Below are 12773 nucleotides of genomic sequence, written 5' to 3'. Positions count from 1 at the left end.
TAAGTTTTTTGTACAATCGAGTTTAGTCTTCATTTTCAGACTAGCCGCCCTCAATTTAAAAGTGATACAGTTTCATTTCGTGTTACATAATTTAATATTATTTGGAATTCAATGTTAAACCAAGACTGATGATTATTTATGTATCAATTCCCGAATAGTATATATATATATATATTCAATTCATTGGTCAGTGTTTGTATATTATGTGGGAAACTATTCTGACTGTTTATAAATATGGTGTTATATTGCAAATTAGATTTGAATGATGAAAATTAACATCATAACGTATACAAAGAATATATATTATCTCATTTGGCTTTTTGCCAACTTACGTCATCTATGGCGAAGATGAGATATCCGTTTATCAATTAAGGGACGAGTATACTGCTCAGCAGTTCACTCTGTTCTACTATACGGCTGTGAAACATGGCCATTAAGAGTAGAAGGTACTCATAAGTTACTAGTATTTGACCACAGATGTCTCAGAAATATTGCTCGCATCTCCTGGGATCACTGGGTAAGTAATAGTGAGGTTAGAACACAGGGTATTAGGGAATGATGGTAAATCAGTTGATGAGGTTGTGAATTTTCATCAACTGAGATGGTTGGGCCACGTGTTACATATGCCTGAACACCGATTACCACGACGCGCAATGCTGACTAGTGTTGGGGATGGTTGGAAGAGAGTTAGGGGCGGCCAAATCAAAACATGGCATCAAAGCTTGAAGTCACTAACTTCTAATCTCAGCCATGTTGTTAGATGCAGACTACCTGGTTGGGGTCCGCGTGACTATCGTAACCAATGGTTGGAGACTCTAGGTAACATGGCTCAGAATCGATCACAATGGCGTAGGTGTATACACTCTTTATCTTGCCTTAAACCTTGAGATTAAAATTGCTTCATATCTGTCTTTCTTCCTATACTATATCCTTATATACAACCTATCTTTTATATACTACCACCACTAAATTAACTACTATGAATCCGGTGTTCATCTTGTTGTGCTAACGAGGTATGGTAACTTGGACCGATGCATATATGTGCCTTGTCCTACGTTGTAGCTGACTGACTGACTGATATTATCTCACAGTTTATACTAGTCTCTTAACTAGTTACTTTTTATACAATGTGAGTATCAGAGTGATAAGTTTTGCTAATTGAACGCTATACTTGGATCTTAAGCTAGTCTCGTAAACCCCATGCTAGAACTACACAGCGACTTGAACACGAGAGAAGAGGCGCAAAATATGCGAGAAGCACTCTACTCCAAAGGTTCGTTTATGTACAGAAAATATAGGGTTTTTATAGTATTTTAGGAGTCCTTGGGTTGTCCTGAAAATCCTAGAATGCTCCTAAACATAGTAGCAGTGTAGTAATCAGTCAATCAGGAACTCTACATATAACTTTTCACTTTCGTGATGTTTCTAGCAAACTTCTCATCAAACACTGATTGGATAGAATGCTTCTTAAAGTATCCTGAGCCTTTCTTGTCTAATGAGAGAAATTTTCAGGATCGCCTCGACACAGAGCACTAAAGTATTGTTAATAAATATAATAATTTGTTATATTACATTTCTCTAGTTTAGTTTTGAGTCCACAATTTGAATTAACTAAAATAGAGTTCAATACATTTGAGTGATAGGTAATTTTAGCGAATTTTTTTTGAATGAATTGTATGTCTAACCTTTCTTTAGTGAATTCCATAGTTTATTCCAATAAGTACGTAATAATTACAACTTTTAAATATAGTAGATGAGAAAATCTTTTAATTAGATACTCAGGTGGGGCTGATTTCGTTATTTATTAAATCACTTTAATCTTAATATTTATACATGGTATAAATTTACGTAGTGCTGATTGTTGATATCAGTCTGTATTTTAGATAATGATTGGGTTCATTCTTATTTTAGCTGGTGAGCACGCCACTATCAGAGTGGAAAAATAACTTTAGGTAAATTTTAGGCTAGATATTATGATATTGTTTAAGGCCAACATCCACAGAATATTGTTTTATAAGTTTTACTACTTGGTAATAACTAGTAGTATATAAATAACAGTACAAAATATCCATTTACATTGATTTATATTTCAGGTTTTGTAGAATATATATATATATATATATATATATATATATATATATATATATATATATATATATATATATAAAACTCAGTAATATAACCTTTCTGTAACCATTTTCATTCAAAGATTGGTTGTAGAAACTGAGCCTCAGTTGTCCAAAAGGACTAGAATTGGGTATATAAGTAAAACCTTTAGGAAAACGTCTACCATATACGGGGAAAATATTCAGTTTTAAATGAAGTCATCTTTCTAATTCTTAAAGACGGAAATATATCTAGTTCATATTAGCCTAAAGCAAATTGACTAGTAGAAATACTGACTTCTTGTTTTGATTGTAATAGTGTGGACCTTATTTATACATATGGAACTTACATTGATTGACTGATTGGTCTAAATGACTCGATAACACATGAATTATGTTTGAAATTAAGCTGTTGGAGATAGTCGGCTGAAAACCTTGATTCCAGGTTATGGGCTAGTTGATGCTCTTCAGAAAATAGTACCACCCTCAGCCAACCGCCTTCAGGACGTTCAAATACTTCAAAGGGTGACGTCTCATACTATGAGACTGTATGGACTATGGTTGAATCCACCAGGAAGCATCAGATTCCTCCTGATGACAAATATCACCTATCACAAAGCCTAGATCCAGAGTTTCCTGATGAACACCTCCAACCAAAGGATTTAAAGCAGTTCCATTGGAAATGTACCATGTTTGGAAGAACAAAAGCACTTCATATATTACTGGACAAGTTTTTTGTTTGCATTCGAATTACATTAGCTTTGTGTACCCTTAAACAGAAATAATTACAGAATTCAGCAAATTAATTACATTTATAGGTTACTAAATTTATGATATTTTAAATTGTAAACATACATACTGATTAATTAATGTCTAGTACTACACAGTTCGATTTATTCAACTTTGACTACTTATCAATATGGATAAAGCACATAAAACTCAGTATATTCAGACAGAGATTGTGTTTATGTTTCATGTATAATAAGTCTTCATTCATTGTCTTTAGCACCTTCTTTGCATCAAACTATAACAATTTTCTATTCATTACTGACAAATGTTTTATATAAGTCTATTATTTCATTTAGTATGTATGAATTAAATTACACAATTTGAAAACAAATGAAAGTAAAACCTATAAGAACTTTCGTCTAAATTAGAGCCAATACCTTCACTGTATTTGGGCGCCGAGTTGATGTAAGACAATAAATAGGAATAATATATTTGTAAAATCACAACGAATGAATTTGAAGTAAATCCAACGTTTCGCCTGGCAATCTAGTCCAAGCTGTTAATGTGTTGAGGAAGCCATATTTGATTGTATCAATTCAATATTGGACCTAATAAGTTGGTTACCATTGAACCCACTACTTAATCATTTAGTAACTAATTAAAATATTTAGAATTTTCATGGAATTTATTTTAAAAAATAAAATTAAACAATGTTTTTTTTCTTAAAGGTTGACTGTCAGAATACACCATTATTCAAAATGTTGTATTTGGAAAAGTTACCTCTAAATAGTGTTACTCTGGTTGTTAGAAAGTGCATCGGCCTCGTGACTTCCGGAAAATTTCGGCTTTCATCATGTGACGTCATAATTATTCCTTCAACTCCCAGGGCAGAGTTTAAATGGTTTGAATTATTTTTTCTGGTTAGCGTTTTTTTAGCGAGTTAGTTTTTCTATTGGATGGGGTCGCTAACCCCATGCCCAACCCTCCTAATTTACCTGGGCTTGGGACCGGCAGTAACTCTAGAAGAGCTGCAGGCGGAGTTATTTGGAAAAGTTAGAAACAGATAAATATTGTTGTAAATGTCTAACTTTTACAGTATATTGATTTACATGTAAGCGATTAAATAAATTCCAATGATCTATATTAGATAATCTGTATTCAAAATTCTCTTCTATTGTGTATCAAGTTAAACGAATATTTACGTTTGTTATTATTAGCTTTATTCAATATTATATTTTTGGTATAATATAGAATCCTTACTTTTACTTTACGCCTGTTACTCCCAATGGAGCATAGGACGCCGACCAGCATTCTCCAACCCACCCTGTCCTCGGCCTTCTTTTCTATATCTATCCAAGTTTTGTTCATTCTTCTCATGCCTGTCTCCATTTCTCGGCGTGATGCGTTCTTTGGTCTCCCTCTTCTCCTTTGACCTTCAGGATTCCATGTGAGGGCTTGCCTTGTGACGCAGTTTGGTGACTTCCTCAATGCGTGTCTTATCCACTTCCATTGCTTCTTCCTGATTTCTTACTCTTCTGGAATCTGGTTTGTTCTCTTCCACAGTAGATTGTTGCTAATAGTGTCTGACCAATGGATCCGAAGTATTTTGCGTAGACAGCTGTTAATAAACACTTGCATCCTCTGGATAATGGTTTTCTTAGTTCTCCAGGTTTCCGACCCATACAGTAGAACTGTCTTGACATTCGTATTGAAAATTCTGATGTTGGTGTTGATTGACAATTGTTTTGAGTTTCAGGTGTTCTTTAGTTGTAAATATGCTGCTCTTGCTTTGCCGATCCGCACCTTCACACCTGCATCAGATCCACCGTGTTCATCAATGATGCTTCCCAGATATGTAAAAGCTTCTTCATCAAGTATGATCCAATCGGTGCATACTGTATTGTATCGGAGAATCTTGTTTATTCCCTTTGTGTATATTGAGACCTAATACTACTGAGTTAATAAATTTCATTAGACCCTTTAATGTATAATAAGAGATACACATGGACTCAATAGTAACTATCTACTAATTTTGTATTTCTTTTCAATATAAATAAATGATGATAATATACATCTATAACTAATCAATAATTTGCATAATCGTATCTATCCTTGAATATAAAATTTATTTTAATAACAAGTAATATATAATAAAATATGATTGGATTGTATAAAAATGTTTTCAAGGTCATATATATCTATATCATAAAAATTCATATGTAATAGGGAAATTTTTGTAACAAATGATATAACAATTGTGTAACATTAACCTTGATAAATTTTCAAGGTTATTAAGGGATTTTTGTTGTTTTTTTTTTTTTATTATTTTATATTGAAAGGAAAATGATCAAATTTTAAAAATGTATATTGATAAATTTTTTTAATCAGAGAAAAAAAAAATTCATTTTTATCAAGATACATTTACTTTTTTTTTCAATGAATCAATCATCTGTAATCATTTTCCTTTCGTAATTTTGTTGTTGTTGTTGTTGTTGTTTGGTTATTGAATCCAGCCAACTTTCTTGAGTAAATACACTAATATAGTTCATGTAAGTTTTATTATTATTATTTTCTTACACTTATTAATTAGTTATTTTACTTATGTATAAAAAGTTTTGTGGGTTTGTGGAGATTTTAGTAATTTTATATAGTTGAAATGATGAGTCAATTAAAGCTAGACCACTATGGAAAACCTGGAAGCATTGCTTGACGACCGTTTCGTCCTATTGTGGGACTCCTCAGCAGTGCGCATCCACATCCTCGCCCTGGGGGATTCGAACCCAGGACTTATCGGTCTTGCGCGCGAACGCCTAACCTGTAGACCACTGAGCTGGCATCCAACAGTGTTAATGTTCAACTTAAACTAATCCACGAAGGTGCCCGACCGTTCACCATTGTCTTCAGTGAATTACTATCTCACAACAGACCCGGCTGAACTCCACTGGTTACTACTTCTCACTGGAACTCTTGGAGCCAGTCACTAGTGAGCATATGATCATTATCACAAGAGTGTGTTTTGTGGAGATTTTAGTAATTTTATAGTTGAAATCAATAGTCAATTGTAGTTTGACCACCATGGAAAGCATGAAAGCACTAGACGGCCGTTTCGTTTCAATATTTACTCATTCATAGTGTTTACAAGGAATAGTTTAGTTGAGATTAAGAAAAACTGATCTTATATGAGGAATCTCAATTGGATAAAGAAAATTTATTTTGTTGATTAATATAAAAGTTGAATAATGTCTGAATACAAAAAAATCTGAATACTAGTTTTTAATCCAGTTTTCAAAATGTAACATTTGATTCATAAAATCAAAGCTGTTAAGGGATTCAATGCCTAAACACTTTTAGACTAATAAGAATGCTGTAAAATTTCTCCTGGTTATTCACTGGTATTATTATTATTAATGGATCATTTTTTGTTAGATAGAAATGACTTGTCAGAAAAGGGGTTTTGTGGAGACTTTAGCACTTTTGTTTACAATGCAACATTAGATTGAGTAAATATTTCATGCAATTAGTTCCTTTTATGATTTTTAATAAAGCCAAAACGAGCATGGATGCAGAATAATATGAATTCATTATATTTAAACCACCCTCTACCCCTTCACTTATAAATTTCCACTCGCTCAATTCTATTAAGTTATGTGAACTCATTAAATCTTGTTTAATTATTACGCAACCCATCTTACCAGTTTTATAATTCCAGGAATTTTGTACAAACCCTTCATTACTTCTGAAATTATTACACAATTTATCTTATCTGTTTCCAAACTTCACTCATTTATTATGTCATACACCCCTCATGTTACTTCATTCTAACACCAAATGACCTCTGACTTGTTCTGCATATATATATATATACATATATATATATATATATATATATATATATATATAGTTATTATTCTTAACCTTTGTCGTTCCAACTCTTTACATTCACTTAGGTTAATTGTTTCATACTACATCTTACCTCAATGTAAAGTTTTAATATACATTTGGTTCAGAAGGGGTTTTGTGGAGATTTAGTATTTTCATAGTTGAAAGCATTAGTCAATTGAAGCTAGACCACCAAGGAAAACCTGGAAGCACTGGACGGCCGTTTCGTCCTATTGTGGGACTCCTCAGCAATGCACATCCATGATCTCGCCTCGCGAGATTGTAAGCAGCTGATGATGAGAAACCATAAAATATAATGAATTCATATTATTCTGTATCCATGTTCATCCTGGCTTTATTCAAGTAAATATTGACTATTAGACGATGGTTAAACTAAATATTAGACAATTATTTTGCTGATTACATAATGATTTCATTAACCGTAATTTGGTGTTGATGATTAATTAAATATCTTTCTGATTGGACATTCACTATTATTAAAAGACATCCATGTAATTTTAGTTTGTATTTCTTCATTCTGTTATGAAATAAATTAGTAGTTCGATAGTATTACATAATTATTTATTGGGGATTTGTGAGAAACGGATAGCTGTTCCATTGTAGATTGTAACTCCTCACTAATGAGGATAAAAATTTGAGATCTTCAGCTTTTGCTGTAAACATTAATTTAATTAGACCAATTAACCAGAATATAGTCATCGACATTTCAAGTCAATTTTAGTTAAAACATTATTGATATATTTATACATAGCATTGAATGGATGTTGCATTATACTCTTCGTTGACTATATTCCATATTTTTAAGTTACAAACTTAATGGTCTAAAGTTATCGAACTTTGCTATGTGGTCACAAGTCTAGGTGACTCGACATTGCGTAGACGATGTTGAAATAAGATGTTGGTTAGAGGTAGTCAAGAAGAAACCCTGTACCCAGGCTTCATGCCATTTGGCACTCGTCAGTAAGGTTTACCTGTAATCTTAAGGGAACTGATGCTCCCTGACGGATTAGGTCCCGTGTCACCCAGCTTCACAGTCAGATACGTTACTACTGGGCCAGCTGGGCCTCGACTGATCTCCTGTAATTCGATGCTTATTTGAGTTGTTTATGTATTATCTATTTCGTTTTCTATATTATTCCCCCTTAGTATTTAGGAAAGAAAATCAAGATAATTTTCATTTCTTAAATAAAGTATTTGTATTTAAATCAATATTATCTGTGTTTATATAAGGTCATTTCCTTTTCCAGGTAACTATGTTTCACTTCCAAAAGTTGTTAAATGTTCGCTAGAATTATTATAATAGTTTATTTTTTAATGTCAGTCATAAATAAACACCTAAGAAATTCCAATTATTAGGTAAGAGAGAATAGATTGTATAGCTAGAATATAATATAGGTTGATTGATCATTTAAACCATGTTCAGTGTAGAGTTAGAGCGCCTTCTTTGTTTTTTTTTAGATTGGTTTGTATTACAGACTGATATAAGCTGGTGAACAGCTATTTCTTCTCGAATCCATATTGATAAGGTTTAACTTGTGCCTAATAAATGTGAAAGCTTTTTGATAATGACTTAAAACTATATAAAAATGTACTTGTATTTGTTATTGAATTAGTGTACCACGAATGGATCGTGTAAATGTTAACAAGAGCTACATTCTTTGCTGTTATAGAGTCAGTGAACGTCGTTAGTTAACAGATACTGTAGATTCAATTATTGGTGACTAAAATTTGCAGAACTAGCTGTTTGATTGAAGTAGTTTGTAGAAATCAAGTAAAGGGTAGAAAACTGTAGAGAAGTGGTTATTTTGATAAACAATCTTGATATGATCTGAATAACTATTTATAATTTATGTAAATTTAGTTCCATATAAGGGAGGATTAAACATGTTTTTAATACACAGATGAACGTAAAGTTACAAAATAAACCGACTTCTAATATAAAATGGTAATCCAACAAGGAAATCCATAAGCGGAAAAGAAAATTGGGTTTTGCAAAAGGACTTATATGTTTCGACTGAAGTCAATGAAATAAGAAAACAAAACAGTTTATGCAATATGTTATAGAGCAAAGTAACTGTTATATCTTGGGTTCTTTTGCTATGTCTGACATGTCGCCCCTGTTGCGCACGTAGTTTAAGTTAGTAGAATTTTACCATCTCCACAAATTCCGCTATACTACTAATGACGAAATAACTGCCTCACACACGACAAAGTTAAACCCCACTGGTCATGGCTTCTTACTAGAACTCCGAGAATCACCTTTCGAAACCCGTCACTTATGAGCACATGATAGTTATCAGTTACCCACTATAGGCAATCAAACGTGGTCGCTCAATATTGTGGATTGATTTAAGTTAGAAATTAAGAACGTTGGGTGCCGGCTCAGTGGCCTTGAGATTGAGCGTTTACGCACGAGGTCAAAGGTCTTTTGTTTGAATCTCACGTGCTGGATCGTGGATACAAACTTCTGAGGAGTCCCGTACTGGGACGGAACGGTCGTCCAGTACTTCCAGGTTTTCAATAGTGCTCTAACACCGGTCGGTTCATGATCGCAAAACTCAACAATCTTCAGAACCCTATACTGAAAATAAAAATATTTCACACGTATATGTCAATATATTGGTATCTTTATACTTCTCTTGAGGATCTCTAACTTTTATTTGTAAAATATCTGTTGACAAAATTTAGTGGAGGATATTATGTGACTAATTTTTTTCTGTTCTTTCCTATATAAATTGAATACAACCATTGAGGAATAAAATCTATGAAAGATTGGTTCAGAGAAGAGTTCATTTAAACAAAGGAAGAAAGATAATATTTGCAGAATACAGTGGATTCATTATCGTTTTTTCTTCAATTATATACATAATTTTAGAATTGAATTTTTGAGCAAAAACAAGTTATTTGTGTAGTCTGAAAGAATCTAAAGATTAAAGTCCTAAAAAAGATGGTCTTTTAATAATTGCTGAAGTTTAAAATAACTCCAAATGCAATCAGTCGGTTAGTCGCAACGAGGAATGTTGTATTTATGTACATTAGTTTAAGTTGCCATACCCAATTAGCACAGAGAGATGAAATTGCTGGGGCAAATTTCAGAATAGTAAAGGTAACAATTGTGGTAGTGTTAATATGAAAGACTAAGCATCGAAGATGAGAGTAGAGAAAAAATATATAAATTAGTGAAATAAAGACGAAAATTGTAGAAAATTTAGAATCTCAGAATTTGTGGAAAGAAAAAGAATGGGTGTACCTGCTCAATTGCAAACGATTTTGAATCGTGTTTTTCAAAGTCTTCAGTCACTGGTTATTACAATCACACGGACAACAACAAAGTAGTCTACACTTATTAATTAACATGACAGTCCATTTGTCAGTGAATTCATGGATTGAAGCAGCTTTTGTTTGATCGCCCCTAGCTTTCACCTAACCTGCTCCTATACCAGACAACGTCACCAGTCGAGTTAGGCGGTTGTTGAGCATATGTAACGCATGTTCCGAACACCTCAGTTAATGAAGATCTACTTTCTCATTGGTCAATTCGGCATCTTTACTCAGCACTCTTCCCTTTATCTTGTCATCGCTTACTCGGTGGTCCCAAAATACACAAGTTAGCCAAAGCCAGACGAGTCTTCTGAATCCGCGCCGAGATTTCGCCAGACATAGGACCATCAGGACTGACCAGACCTCCAAGATAGGTGAAGCAGTCGATACGTCCAACTACTTCACTTCCGATCATTAACTTAAGTGCTGAGGCGGTAGTGTCAGATGCTATGTTAAGCCCACATAGTCCATTCTAGCTTCCAGGCAAGCCAATTTATTCATTCTTCTTAAATCACATTTTGACCTTGCTAATTATTCGCTTATTATTCTTGACTGTTTTTATATAAGCGTATGTGTGTGTACATGTTATCCTATTCATTACATGTCTGCAACTTATTTTTAGCTGACTATAAATATACATTAACGCTTGATTTAATCGAGTTGGCTCACACGCTTTCTCCACTGCGCGTCAATTTGCTTCGCTCTCTTAAATTCACTTTCTTCGCTTCTTTTTTCTGGATCAACGATTGTATGAAATATACGTATTCGAGATCCACTTTCGTATTTGACTTATTTAATTCCGTTATTCTCTGACGCGATTCAAGTCGATGATTATATACAAGGATTGACTACATGTATATTTCGACAGCGATCAACATACGATATAACTGGATTTAGATCTCGGGCTACAGAAAGACATGACAATCGTGAAGCAAAATTTTGCATTTTGAACGAGAGAAATACATCCGGAACATACTTGCACTGTTGCTTAAGGTGGTCAGAAGACTCTGCATTTTTATCCACACCTTCACCATATAGAACCACATCATTTGGGCAATTTTAGCTAACAAATGAATCTGCTGGTAGACGATCAACCCCAGAAAGTCAGACGATGAGAGTGTTATTTCTAAACACATATATCAATCTATTTGTACAAAAGAAAGGGTGTATATTAAAAATGAAAAAGATAGCTTCCATTCAATTTTATGAGTGAATTCCAAAATGCCTACGTCTTTAAGAAGAAAGCTTTATATAAAGTTCAATATCACGCCGAATACGAAACATGCAACATAATGTAAACTTAACAAATTCATTGCAAGTTATCAATAAACAATCCAATTATACATTATTAAAATTCATATAAGCTATATCAATTAAAAAGCTTAAACCTTACCTATGTATTCAAAAATAATCAGTAGTTAACTTTAACTACCTTGATAAGATTTCGGCCTGTTTTTTCCAAACTGATTGTAATCACAGTCTGATAAGTTAACCAAGCACATTCACTTTCCCCTTCTAAACGTTTAAAACAAGATTTTGTTGTATTAACCACTATCACTTTAAGTATTTATAAAATGATCCCTTTTTAAAACATGAATTTCTAACGTTTTCATATAGCATCATGTTATTAATTTAAAATAATTAAGCATATTATCTTGTAGATAACGGATAAAAAAAAACAACTAAATACAATGAATTCATCGTATTCTGTAAATAGGTGAGACTATAATTTATGGTCGACCTTTGAGCGACGCCGACGTGGCTTTGACAATGTCCATACACTGACCAGGGCTAAATGAATGTTTTAAACCTGTGTGAAGGATAAAGATTATGATTTACATTTGATGTTTATGGTTAGAAATTAGATTTAGGTTTTTCACCATGAACTGACATTGGTTAAAATGCCAAGACTCTATTTAGCCAATTAGATGAGGGAATTTCACTTTGAAATCCAAGACCTGTTATCGTAAATCAGAATGTTTCGTCCATAAATGATAGTCTCTCCCTGTAAGTATTATTATCAATCTTGGTATTTTTTATATTTGTGAAGGGAAATAATTACTTTCACGAAGAGTTTATTATTTGGCAAACTCATTTTGAAAACTGTACAATTTTCTAAAAATATACTTTCTATATAACAATAACAATAATAATCAGTAGTATATTTGTAATGATGAAAAAATGTTATTCTTATTTAGAAACTGAAAAAACACACATAGTTTCTAAGTACTTGAATGTCATAAACTTTAGATAAAGATGAATACCTATGCAATAAAAAGTTTTAAATTGATATACAATGTAGTTAGAAGGAGTAAAGAAACTAAAATGGATTGGTAAGCAAAGATGGATAGTGGCTAGCAGTGGAATCCAGTTTGACAGGCGTTTCGTCCTATTAAGGACTCGTCAGCTGGATGTACCTGCATCTCAGAGTTGATGTTCACTCTGGGACTCGAACTCAGTACCTTTCGCTTCAAACGCCATTGCGTTATCCACTCGGCCACTGAGTCCTGATAGCCACTAGCTTGTGCGATGGGACCAGTTGCAGTCCTAAAACATCAATGGGAAGATTCAAACAAACAATACTAAGTAAAACAGATTGATTAATAGTAAAATATCAATAGAGAAGAAGATACAATCTTTGGAAATTAAAAGTTAAGATGAAAGTAGAAATAGAGTTTAATATAAGCTTCATTTATATACACTGTTGTATATTTTCTA

At 33.0% G+C, this 12773-nt stretch overlaps 1 non-coding gene across 1 annotated transcript; it reads right to left on the bottom strand.

The window, feature by feature from the left end:
* Positions 1–12491: 12491 nt before the first annotated feature.
* On the bottom strand, positions 12492–12558 carry Smp_tRNA_01858_Pseudo_TTG.1.1. The gene has a single exon. It is a non-coding gene (tRNA).
* Between the last annotated feature and the right edge of the window lie 215 nt (positions 12559–12773).

Source organism: Schistosoma mansoni, chromosome W (genome assembly GCF_000237925.1).
Source record: "Schistosoma mansoni strain Puerto Rico chromosome W, complete genome".
NCBI lineage: Eukaryota > Metazoa > Platyhelminthes > Trematoda > Strigeidida > Schistosomatidae > Schistosoma > Schistosoma mansoni.
This window is presented reverse-complemented; position numbering and strand designations above follow the sequence as displayed.